This window comes from Argentina anserina, chromosome 1 (genome assembly GCF_933775445.1).
Source record: "Argentina anserina chromosome 1, drPotAnse1.1, whole genome shotgun sequence".
Taxonomy (NCBI): Eukaryota; Viridiplantae; Streptophyta; class Magnoliopsida; order Rosales; family Rosaceae; genus Argentina; species Argentina anserina.
In genome coordinates, this window is record NC_065872.1 from 14,163,764 (window position 1) to 14,175,892 (window position 12,129).

The window sequence follows — 12,129 nt, forward strand, 5'->3', positions numbered from 1 at the left end:
TATCCTAAAATTACCATCAGTAAAAGTAAAAAGTAATTTTGTAAAAGGGTAATTTAGTAAATTTTATTTACTGAATTTGTATTTACATTTAAATCGTACGTATACGTACAGAAATACGTATTAATATTTATACGTACAGAAATACGTATTAATATTTATACGTACGGAAATACGTATTAATATTTAATACGTACAGAAATACGTATTATTATTTATACGTACAGAAATACGTATTTAATATTTATACGTACAGAAATACGTATATAATATTTATACGTACAGAAATACGTATTAATTGAGTATTGTACAGTAATCGTGAATAGTGAACAGTGAACAGTAACTTCGTATAACCAAAATTGCTGAACAGTAACCGTTTATTACTGTTTTGGCATTTAAAGGTTTACGAAACGATTCTAAATTCTTTTCTTATTCTTTTAAGGTGATCGTTAAATCGAGGAAAGGAATTAGCATCGCGAATTGTGGAATTACGCTCAAGTCAATAAGGTGAGTAAAATCTCACTGAATTACGAATCTACCCTCGAGGTGATTCAACATTTTTGCAAGCGTGTTTATTTAATGAATTACAACATGTATATAATTTGGTGGACTACATATATACAGTATAATGGTAATAAGTACATATATATATATATATATATAGTTCATTAAATTACATACTGTTATTAATCCATTAAAAATAGTCATTTAGGTGACAGAAAAATTGTGCATGTGTGTGATTTAAATAGTACGATATGATGTGAGATTATCGTACTTAATTTTCAGGTGTTTATGAAATATGACATGTATAGGATATAGTGGACTATGTATATATTGTATAAATGGTAAATAAATACGGATATATATAGTTTGCTATATAATATACTGTTATGATTTTTATTGTGGATATATCGTGAAAGTTTTAAAACGTACAATATGATGTGTGATTATTGTACATGATTTTATCACGAAGAATGTGAAATATTGTGATTTGTCTTCGGACGTGATGTGTGGTACAATATGATGTGAGATTATTGTACCTGTGAGGCAAGTCGGAACCTAGCCTTTGGCCGGGCGAAAGTTACGATACAGTTAGAGCTCTAGTCTGTCTGCCATAGTACTACATGTGAGGTAACGGGTGGTTATCTGCTCATGAGTACTCAGTTTGTTTGGATGTTGGGTAGCGGGTGGTTACCCAATATCAGCTTAGTACGGCATGTGAGATAACGGGTGGTTATCTGTTCATGAGTACTCAGATTGTTTTGGATGTTGGGTAGCGGGTGGTTACCCAATATCAGTTTAGTACTGCATGTGAGGTAACGGGTGGTTATCTGCTCATGGGTACTCAGATTGTTTTGGATGTTGGGTAGCGGGTGGCTATCCAATATCGGCGGTGTATTACGAGAGGGGTAACAGATGTGTACCAGCGTTCTTGGTACCCGTATTATAAATGCATTTGGGTAACCAGAAGGGTTACTTAATTTCTCATGAGCGCTTCGTTTTCTTTGGGACAACCAGATGGGCCGTCCACTGACTCATGAGTGCATTTATATTTGTTTTGATTGTGGATTTTCATATATTTTGATATGCGAGTTATATATTTTCATTTTACTCATACGAGCTGTAAAGCTTACCGGGTTTGTGTTTACAATCCCGGTGCACCAATTCGATGGTGTAGTGGATAACTCCGCAGGTGTGGATTAGCGGGAATTGACGGACCGCTCAGAGGGCTTGAAGTTAGTTATCTCCAGCTTGTGTGACTATTTTGTGAGAAATTGTGAGGATTATTACATTTCCAACTTACGCAATGTAAATTATAAATTTGGGTTGTAATAATTGGTTTTCTGAGGTGTATTGAAAACTCAGTGATGATCCGCTGTGCACTTAAATAATTTCATTTTCATTGAGATTGTTATTGGTGTTCTAACGACTTTGAGATTTTGAGTTTTTAGGCTCGAAATTTTAGGGTCGTTACATTTGGATTTTGCAAAACTCCATGGACATGCTGAAGAGAAATCAGAAATGCTATCCCCACGCTGACCAAAACCTAACCTTTACTTGTTCAAAGAACAACATCACCATCTTCTGTCACATAAGAGTTTTTTGCAGCCCTTTGTATACTCTACATTTTGTGTACAGATTGACCAAGGGTCCAAGGCACTTTGTACCATAGCTTCAGAATCTACTCATGTCCTAATGAGCTTGCATTGCTTACCTTGCTCAAGAAAATAATCCAAGTGTTTCTCTAACAGCTCCTAGTCTGGACTAGTCTGTCCATTACTTTGTATGGTGTATGTACAAACCTAGCTAGAGATCAATTGCGTGAAAAACGAAGACTTGTTTATATGTCACACAAATAGTCATGTTCATATATATAGTTAGGGCTCGTCAACGGGCCGGGCCGGGTCGGGCCTTAATAAATTTAAATAAGTGGCGGGCCGTGTATTTTCACAAATACGAAGATCCAATCCCGCACACCTAAAGCGGGCATTGCGGACTTGTATTAGAAAAAAAAATATAATATTCTAATTTAAGGGTTTGAAATAATAAAAGAATTATTTGAAAACATTCTAAAAAAAAGTCACAAATAAATTCTAGTTCGAAATATTGTCGATCAACACCAATAGATGTGATCGATATATATATATTTAGGGACCCTTTAAAAATTTCATCCAATTTGGACCTCGTTTAACCGTCGGAATTTTCGGTCAACAAAAAAAAGAGGCGTTTTCACATAATAAAACCTCATTAACCGGAGCTTTGCCAAATGGTTTTTCTCGTTGCGACCACGCACGATCGGTGACAAAAATTAGGTGATTTCAAATATGCAAACGTTTTTCAGCATTCGCATATTTGTAATAGGTCCTCCTTTAGGGCATATTAGTGGTGTTTTCGATTTATCGAAAATTCCGACGGTCAAACGAAGTTCGAATTGGATGAAATATTTACTGGGTCACTAAATATATATACCAATCACATTGGCTTGTGTCGATCGATCCCGACAAGTTTCTTTCATATAGTCGCTTCATAATGCGATAGTTTTAGTATAAACCTAATATAAAGGTTGTGATACATTAGTAGACGCTTCGGCGATCAATAACTCCAGTTCGAAATATGGTCGATCGATGTGATCAGTATATATATTTAGGGAACCCGTAAAAATTTTGTCCGTTTTGGATATTGTTTGACCGTTCGTACATACAGTTAACAAAAAAAAGCGTTTTGACATATTAAAATCCTCATTGACTGGGGCTTTGACAAATGGGTTTCCTTGGTGCGACCGCACACAATCGGTGATAAAAATTAGGTGATTTCAGATATGCAAACAACTTTCGGTGTTCGCATTTTAGTAACGGTGTAGAACGCGAATCTGAAAACAAACAAAAGTGCATACACGTGTACAAATAAAATGTAATTTATTGATAATCAAGCGCGGGGTTACAATCTTTGTGAACTCCTCTGATTCTATCACCGTATGTGATTTGGCTCAAGAGTGGCATGCACTTGATATTGAGGATTTGAGTTTGATTTGGATTTGGATTTGATGAAGAACGAGCAATTTGGTGGCTTGACGATTCTTCGTGGATTTGGGAGACTTCAGGATTTCTCAAGAGTGATATTGCTCTCTTCCTCTCCAATGTCAGAAATTCCCCCTCTCTTTACGTTGAAAGGGGTCTTTATAGTGTTAAGAATATTATATTTATAGAATATTTTAATAATAATGTTTCTTTAGTTGTATAATTAAATCAATATGTATTTTCTGATTAATTTAAAATTAGTTATGAGAATAACTAATTTAAACATATTCAAATAATTGATTTAATTATAATCGTAAAGAAATTTATTAATTTAATCAAATGTCCGATTACCATTTCGATCGTCAATGACATTTAATTTCCAATTAAAGTCGGAATCACGTAGTTTTGATTAGATCATCCGTTCATGTGCTGACGCGAATTTTATTCGGGTTCGAATTGATTTTGTTGACTTTTAGGCCACGTGTGCAATTTTGTCGGGTTCTTGGTCGATTTAATCATTTAATACAAAGGATTTACTTCATTAAATTTCTTGTGTCTACAAATGCCCCCACTTCAAGTCGTGCTGCAGACATGTCGTCGTCACGTGCCGAAAATGCAGCTTGAAGTATGTACTTTAATTTGGAGAATTTGTGGAGCTAGCTTCTGGGACTCCACAAATTTTGTAGTAATCTTTCCTTATGACTTCCGAGATTTAGTTCGTCACAAAGAGAAATTACTAAATTTCCCGTCGATTTATTTGATTTGGTGTTGATTTGGTATGGTTTGAGCATTTATTGATGATCATTGACAATTCATCTCTAGCATTTATTGCTGAGCAGTGTTGGTTTTTTTTTCTCTACTTGCATTAATGAGCTGCATGTTTGTCTGCTTGAGCGTGCTTTTGCATTCTTCCATGAAGTTCTATTTAATCACCCGTGATCTTCTAGTTCAACATAACCTGTTCAGTTTTTATCTTACTCTTCAACTTGGAGTTCTTCCGTTCTGCCACTCCAGCAACAGAAGGCCATGGATGCGAGGTAGTTTTCTGTTTCCCTTTTTTTTGCCCATAGCTTCTCGGCAAAATTCATGCATTTCAACAATCAATATGCAGAAATTTTGAATTTTGATCCATTTAATCCAGAAAGCTAACAACAAGACTTCACAACAGGTATCAAGAATAATAGAATCAAGCAGAAGTAGCCTTTACCATCGAAACACGAAGAACAACACGGCTTCAAGAATTTCCAAAATCCAAATTCCTCAAATCTTCATCCAATCCAAGAACTAATTACACACACTTGTTTAACACGAAGAGGAGAAGAAGAAAAGTACCGGAGTTGATCCAAACGGTGGCCGGAGAGGCGATCAGAGACGCCGGAAAGAGCCCACTTTCTCTCCTTTAGTTCTCCTGTTTCCGGCGGCGGTGAGGCCATCCAAGGCCGGAGGGAGGACGGCGACGGCGAGATGGTGGTGATGCAGGTGGTGCGCCGACCGGAGATATAGAGTCGCCGAAGATCGAATTGCATGAGCACGGGTAAGTGCTTCTGTGGCAATTTTCTGGGTTTCTCTCAGTGAGCTTTATTAAATAGGCTGGTGTGATCCAGTGCGGACATGCCCGAAGGCTTACGGTACGACCTTTTTTTTGACTTTGACCTTCTTTTTTTTTTTTCGTCATTTGGCTTTGACTTTTTTTTGGGTCTGACTTTGACCTCTTTTTTTGTTGGTCATTTGACTTTGACCCTTTTTTTTTGTTTTTTTTTCATGTTTTGACTTTGACTTTTTTGTAGGATTTTGACGACAATTCGAGCGCTGCGGTCAATCTAACCATTCGACTTCTTTCGAAACACGTTGATCTAGATTTGAAGAACGTAAACGACCTAATCGCTTGACTGCTCTCAATTCATAGATTTGACAGCACTCAATAAAAGTGTTTTAGCCCTTTTAGGCTTTACGCAGCACTTTCAGCATGACGGCTTTCAGAGTTTGAAGAACGTAAATGACCTAATCGCTGTCTGCTCTCAATTCATAGACTTGACAACACTTAATAACAACATTTTAGGTTTTACGCATCACATTCAGCATGGCGGCCTTCAGATGTTTCAAGGACGTAAACGACCTAATCGTTTGACTGCTCTCAATTCATAAACTTGACAACACTTAATAAAAGCGTTTTAGGCTTTACGCATCACATTCACCACGGTGGCTTTCAAGAGTTTGAAGAACGTAAACGATCTAATCGCTTGACTGCTCTCAATTCATAGACTTGACATCACTCAATGAAAGCGTTTTAGGCTTTACGCATTACATTTAGCATGGCGGCTTTCAGAAGTTTCAAGGACGAGACAATCACTATCCTTGACGATGTTGAAAATGGGCAACATGATGGCACCACTTTAACAGTGGATCCCTCTCTTATTGGGTTATTCACTTTTAAAGCTTCATTCTATGGCAGTTCAACTCCTGTCTTGCAGTGGACTTACGCAGTGAAATAAGAATTTGTCTATCATTTGACGGACAATCCCTTATTTTTATTTTGATGTGACTGAACTTAAGATTATTATTCTCAAGCTGCCTACGTATCCTTTTAAAGAAGGAATCAAGTCATCACGTAGTTCAAGAGTTTTTGTTTTGCCTCTTGCAGTTTAAGCTCATGCAGACGTGGAGCATTTTTGTTTTTGTTTTTTTTGTCTTATGCAGCTTAGGCTCGTGCAAACTTAGAGCATTCTTTAATGTTTTCGAGCATAGTACTTCTTCAAGAACTTGCCGTTAATGGGACCGATTCTCAGACCATCTTCCGCTATAATTTTGTAAGCTCCATTGGTGTATACTTCTCTGACGACGTAAGGACCATCCCACTTTGACTTGAATTTGGAGCCAGACTTGTGCGTCATAATGATGGGTCTTCGAACAGCAAGAACTAAATCATCAACTTGAAATGACCATGGTCGAACACCTTTGTTGAAGGCGTGTGACATCCGAGCTTGGTAGCATTCCAGGTGTTGTTGTGCATCAAGCCTCTTCTTGTCCAACGCTTCTAACTCTTGCAGGCGCAACTGGACATTTTCTTCATTTGTGAGACCTTCTTGCAAAGCGATTCGCAATGACGGGATTTATTTCTCTAATGGTAACATGGCTTCGACACCATAGACAAGAGAATAGCTGTCCGATACGTCGTTCTATAAGCCCAGAGAGCTTCGCCTAATTTCTCATGCCAATCTCTCTGCTTCTTGCTGACAGTTTTCTTCAAAATGTTACAGAGTGTTTTATTGAATGCTTCTACCAATCCATTTGCCGGAGCTTTGTACATCAAAGAGAAGTGGAGCCTGAAGTGGAATTTCTTGCTCAACTATTCTGTTGCGGTATTCGAGAAGTACTTGGCGTTGTCCGTGATAATGCAAATCAGTATACCATAACGTCGTATAATGCTTCCAGTAATGAAGTCCACAACATTTTCTTTCTTTATTTCTTTGAGCGGTATCGCCTCTGCCCACTTTGAGAAGGAATCCGTGGCTGCCAGGATGTACATATGACCAGCCGATGATTTCGGAGTGATGAGTCCGATTGCATCCATTCCCCAGATATCGAACGGGTGCGAAGCAATTGTTGGATGCAACGGCTCAGGTGGCTGATGAATAAAGTTGGCATGAAATTGACAAGCTTGACATTTATGTGCATATTCCATTCAATCCTTGACCATGGTGGGCCAATAATACCCTAGTCGTCTTACTTGAAAATGTAACTTTGGTCCTGACTGATGTGCTCCACACACTCCAGAATGAACCTCTTCCATGGCTTTGACCGCTTCATCTTTTCCCAAGCATCAAAGGAGTACTCCGTCAAATGATCTCCGATATAAAGTTTCTTTGTAGTAGAGGAAGCGCGATACTCGCCGCTTGATGCTCCGAATCTTCAGGAAGCTGGTTGTGCTCAAGATAGTCGATGAAAGTATGCCTCCAATCTTCAACATCAATAGTGTGAACTGACACTACATGAGAACTGACACACTAGAATGAAGGCTTTGTTGTCACGACCCACCTTTGGTAAATTGGGATGTCCAAAATTTTGTCTCCAGACAATGCCAAGGTCGCGCCAAGTTTGCCAATGAATCTGCCATTTGATTATCTTTCCGTGGCACATGTATGAGTGTAACTTTATCAAAACCCTTCAAGAGTTATGTGGCAAGTTGGAAATAAGGTACCAAATCTTTCTTCTTGACCTCGTAATTAGTGAGCAGTTGATCAATCACCAACTTCGAGTCTCCATACACTTCGAGACTTTGGATTTCAATTTCTAATGTTGTTTGCAATCCCATGATCAATGCTTGGTACTTTGCGACATTGTTGGAGCACAATTCCTCAAGAGTGAAAGAATAAGGCAATATCTGCTTTTGTGGACAGACAAAGATAACACCAGCCCCTGCCCCGTCTGCCCTAGATGAGCCATCGAAAAACATCTTCCAAGTAGGGAGGACATTTGCAAGGAAGACTTCCTCGTCCGGGAATTCATCTGAGATTTCCCAATCTGCTGGAATAGGGTGGTCTGCCAAGAAGTCGGCCAACGCCTGTCCTTTCACTGCTTTAGCGGGCACATATATGATGTTGTATTGGTTCAATAGTAACGCCCACTTAGCCATGCGTCCGGTTAGAACTGGTTTAGATAATATGAACTTAACTGGATCGGCTCGCGCCACCAAGTGCATTGTGTAAGCTTGCATGTAATGTCTCAACTTTTGAATGGCGAAGATGAGTGTAAGACACATCTTCTCTATCGGCGGATAATTTAGCTCAGGTCCGGTGAGGGTCCGACTCAAGTAGTACAAGGCTTTCTCCTTTTTGGCATCATTTTCTTGGGCGAGAAGGGACCCAAGTGATCTCTCTTGAGCCGCGATGTAAAGGATAAGAGGTTTCCCGGTAATAGGTGCACCTAACACCGAAGGATTCGCCAAGTATTTCTTTATGCTCTCAAAGGCATTGCGACAAGCTTCATCCCATACAAATGGAACATCTTTCTTCATGAGTCGACTGAACGGTTGGCAACGGCCCGCCAAGTTCGATATGAACCGTCTGATGAAGTCAAGTCGTCCTTGGAGACTTTTCAACTCGCGCAAATTTCTTGGCTTTGACATTTCCTGGATGGCTTTAATTTTGGATTGGTCTACCTCCAAGCCTCGATGCATCACGATGAATCCAAGAAACTTTCCGGAACTGACGCCGAAGGCACACTTCAAACGATTCATTTTTAACTGGTATTTGCGTAACCTGTCGAACGCTCTTCGTAGATCTTGCAGGTGATTACTTCTTTTCTTTGTTTTGATAACCAAATCATCAACATAGCATTCTACATACTTGTGCAGCATGTCACCGAAAATTTTCTGCATTGCACGTTGGTACATTGCACCGGCATTTTTAAACCCGAATGGGATGACCTTATAGCAATAAATTCCTTTAGGAGTTCGAAATGCAGTGAGTTTCTCGTCCTTCAAGGCCATCCTTATGTGATTGTAACATGATGATCCGTCCATGAATGACAAAGGCTCATGCCCGGTTGTCGCATCCACCATGAGCTCTATGATTGGTAGAGGGAAATCATCTTTTGGACACGCCTCATTTCACGAAAGTCTACGCAAACGCGGATGTGTCCGTTCTTCTTCTTGACAGGAACAATGTTTGCGATCCACTTGGGATATTGAACCTCTCTAATGAAGCCTGCGACAATCAACTTATCAACTTCTGCTTCGATTTGAGGAAGAAGTTATGTTTGAAAGCGTCTTTGTGTTTGTTTGGTTGGCCGAGCCTCTGGTTTGACAGCAAGTCGATGAACTGCTACCTTTGGATCCAGATCGGGCATTTCTTTGTACGTCCAAGCAAAGACATCTTTGTACTCGAGCAACAGATCAAGATATTCTTTTTCTTCTTCAAAACTTAAAGACGCACTCACAAAATAGGTCTTGGGTCTTCTTCTGTTCCCAAGTTAATCTCCTTAAGTTCGTCTATAGTGGCTTGCCCCCCGTCTTCAAGTTCTGGAGGAGTTTCGTCTACTTCAATTTCAAAATCTTCATGATCGTTTTCCTCCATGGTATCTGCTTCTACCACCGTGACATGATAATAGGTTTGGACAATGTTATCCTCACCGCCATTACCGGGGTTGTTATCTCCCTTTTGGCTAGTGAATATGATGGTGTGTTGCTTCACTTTGAGTTGATCCGTGGAATCCACTTCCAACACACAATGCCTCTTCATGCGTGACGGGACAAGATTTCATATTTCTTTGCTCTCCGCTCGACTACAAGTCGTTTTCCTCTTGCATATTTGTCGTTCCTCAGGTGCTTGGATCCTTTCCAATGCAGGCTTTCGCGGAATGAGGTTTGACTTTTTCTGATCTTTGTCTGAACTTGACATCCTTTTGAATACGGAAGGCCGAGTGGTTATACTACCAATGCGATTGAAGACTGAACCTCTACTCGCTGTTATGTTCACACGGTCAAAAATTGACACCCTTGTGATTTATCCTTCAATACATTCTGATGTTGCTCTTCGAGGATCTGGACGAATGCGATCGAACGACGAAATGCGAGGGGTTGACTGAACCTCTTGACTTTTCTCTTCAACTACCTTTACACTGATATGTTGCACATTGGCTCGCTCCGCCCTTCTTCTTCTTGAAATTCTGATTGGCTTGCTCGAAGCGAAACTGAGACCAGCTTTAGAAGAATCAAATGTTGCCCCTTGCTCTCTTAACTTCTTTTGTGGCTCATCGAGCTCATGCGCCATCTTTGCTGCAGCTTGATCGTTCTTTTTGCTTGATGAACCAAAGTTGTATCCGGCCTTTTTTAACAGCTTGTATGCATTAGGATCGAACCCTTATCTCGTTCTTTTCACGGGCAGCAATCCATGTTCCGTCTTACCTTGAATTGGTTTGACAAACCCCTTTAGTGGCTGCTTTATGGGATTTTGGTTACTCACATTTATTAATGGCAATGTTGACTCCTCCTTCAACAATTTCACATCATCCTCTTCTAATTTTCGTGGGCACTCTTGTGACTTTGTCCCCACAAATGGAGATTCCCCCTCCCTTCGTCTAGACTTCGGAACATAGCGAAGGACCGGAAAGGCATGGTTGGATTTTCTTTCTGCAGACGATGTTGCCACTTCAGATGAGACTTTTTGCGACACTTCACCATGAAGCTCAATGTCTTTTAATTTGGCATCATTCTCCCTAACTTTAGTGGCTTTCCCCGTGGAGGGTACTTTGACCAGAAGGACTTCTTTCATTGACTCCTCATCTGTGTAGAATTTAGAATCCGCAAAGTATGATTCAACTTCTGTGAATGGTTTGGTATCTCCTACCACGGTTTTCACACATCCGCGATAGAACTTGAAGTGTTGATGTAAAGTGGATGGCACGGTGCCATTTTCATGCACCCATGGTCGTCCCAACAACAAGTTGTACGCGGTCTTTGCATCGATGACATGAAATAAGGTGTTTGATTTTAGCTCTCCGATGTCCATGTCTAGCTTGATCATTCCTATCGCTCTTTGTCCTCCTTGGTTGAAACCTTGGATCATGAGACGACTCATTGATAACTCATCAACGTTGATGCCAAGTTGAGACATGGTTGACTTGGGCATGATATTTACTGCTGACCCTCCGTCTATGACCATGCAATTCAATTTCCGCTCTCGCATGTCCCTGTCACAAAAAGAGGCAGATTGTGTGGCTTAGAGCCCAATTGGAGATCATCGTCTGTGAAGTGAATGTTATCACAATATGCATCACACGCGCCACATTCCTTCATGCTTGTGGAGTGTTTTCCTATGTCGATGAGCATTTTCACAAGTGCGCATCTCGTTGATTTTGACAATTGCATCATGTCAGAGGGGCTAAGTTGGAAATGTAGACTCTCCAATTGTTTCAACACTTCATTTTTCTTTAACACTTGACTTGTACCTATTTCTCTTGCTTCAAACTTTTCGTCTCCTTCGGAGCTAACTTCACAACTTGTGGCCATTGAAGTGACATTCGGTTGTTTCGTCTCAAAACGTCCTCGTCCATTCTCCTCTCGTCGTGGAGGTGATTTCTTCTGACTTGGTCGGGCAATTGGTGAATTTGACATCATACCTTTGCGAGTTCTTCTTCGGGTGACCAATATCCATCCTTCATCATCGGCATTAGATGCAACTTGGAGGATAGGCGTGGAAGCAGGACATTCTTTAACTTCTTTGGTCTTCTTATGTTCGTGTTCCCCCTTTGTGAAACAGAACAGTGTTTTCATCGGGTGAAAATGAAGTGAAACTGGCTCGAACTACCCGAATGTTATGGTAGTGCAATTAACTTCAACAACGTCGTCGACGTCCAGCTCAATCTTCCCTTGCTTGCTAAGGTTCATTATCAAATCCTTTAGAACAAAGCACTTCTCTATAGGGTGACTAACGAGGCGATGATATTTGCAATACTTCAGATCGTTGACTCGATGCATTTCTTCTGGACGTTTGCACTCCAGAAGCTCTATTTATCTTATTTTCGAGCAGATCCTCTAACATGCCCGCCACATCAGAGTCTGGGAACGGGTACGTCTTTCGCTCCATCTCCTTCAACGTGCATTTACTCCTATCGT